Source organism: Elephantulus edwardii, unplaced genomic scaffold, assembly GCF_000299155.1.
Source record: "Elephantulus edwardii isolate Elephantulus edwardi_28Jun2011 unplaced genomic scaffold, EleEdw1.0 scaffold00395, whole genome shotgun sequence".
NCBI classification, from domain to species: Eukaryota; Metazoa; Chordata; class Mammalia; order Macroscelidea; family Macroscelididae; genus Elephantulus; species Elephantulus edwardii.
The window spans coordinates 1,056,670-1,057,689 of record NW_006400145.1 but is presented as its reverse complement, the minus strand read 5'-3'; the positions used below and the strand labels follow the sequence as shown (position 1 = coordinate 1,057,689).

Here is a 1,020-nt window from a genome sequence, read left to right as displayed (position 1 = left end):
TGTTGGAGAAGAGTACTGAATGTACCATGGACTGCTAAGAAAACAAACAGGTTCATCCTGGAGAGGGCTAAACCGGGCTGCTCTTTGGAGGCAAGGATTCTGAAGCTTTGTCTGACATACTTTGGATATGTTGCAAGGAGGGACAAGTACTTGGAGAGGGACATCATTCTTGGGAGGGTGGAGGGGCATCGCAGGAGGGGAAGACCTTCTAGGGGGTGGATTGATTCAGTGACTGGGGCAAAGGGGGTAGGTGTGTTGGAGACAGTGAGATTGGCACGTTACAGAATAGGGTTCAAGGCTGAACAACAACATAGATACAACCCTGTCACATAATTTCCTGATTGTAAACCTGCAGTATCCCTTGTTCTGTTTGAATAACTGCTTCTTGGACTATTTACAGATACTGCACGAGCACACGTAAGTGTTCTTGAATTCTCATATCTCTCAATGATATCCATCATTTAGTATGATCTACACAATCATATGCCTATGCATAATCAATTAGACACAAATAAACATCTTTCTGAAATTCTCTGCTTTCAGCCAAGATCCATCTGACATCAACAATGATACCCCAAAATGCATGGCCTCTTGTGACTGTAGGTTGAATTTTAGGCAGTCTTCTGTCTGTGTACTACTCCAGTCATTTTTAAATGATCTTCAGCAAGATTTTATTTGCATGTGATAACAATGAGATAATTTGATAATATCTGAATTCTGTTGGATCACCTTTCTTGTGGAATGGGCAAAAAATATGTATACCTTCCAACTGGCTGGCCACACAGCTGTCTTTCTTCTTTCTTGCAATAGACGAGTAAACATGTCCAAGGCTGCATTGTAGAAACACCTAAAGTGCTATTCTGTAAATTCATTGGCTTTTTTTTTCCAATGCCTTCAGTGAAGCTTAGTCTCCTTTCTTCACTAGCATTAGTTCTTTATCAGATGCTACTTCCTGAAATGGTTCAATGTCAACCAATTCTTTTTAGTATAATGACCGTGTATGCTATCCAATGTCTTTTG

General features: G+C 40.5%; 1 protein-coding gene across 1 annotated transcript in view; it reads right to left on the bottom strand.

Moving 5' to 3' along the window:
• The window catches only part of RANBP3L (RAN binding protein 3-like), a 58,597-nt gene that overhangs the window by 14,844 nt on the left and 42,733 nt on the right, over window positions 1–1,020 (bottom strand). The window lies entirely within an intron of this gene.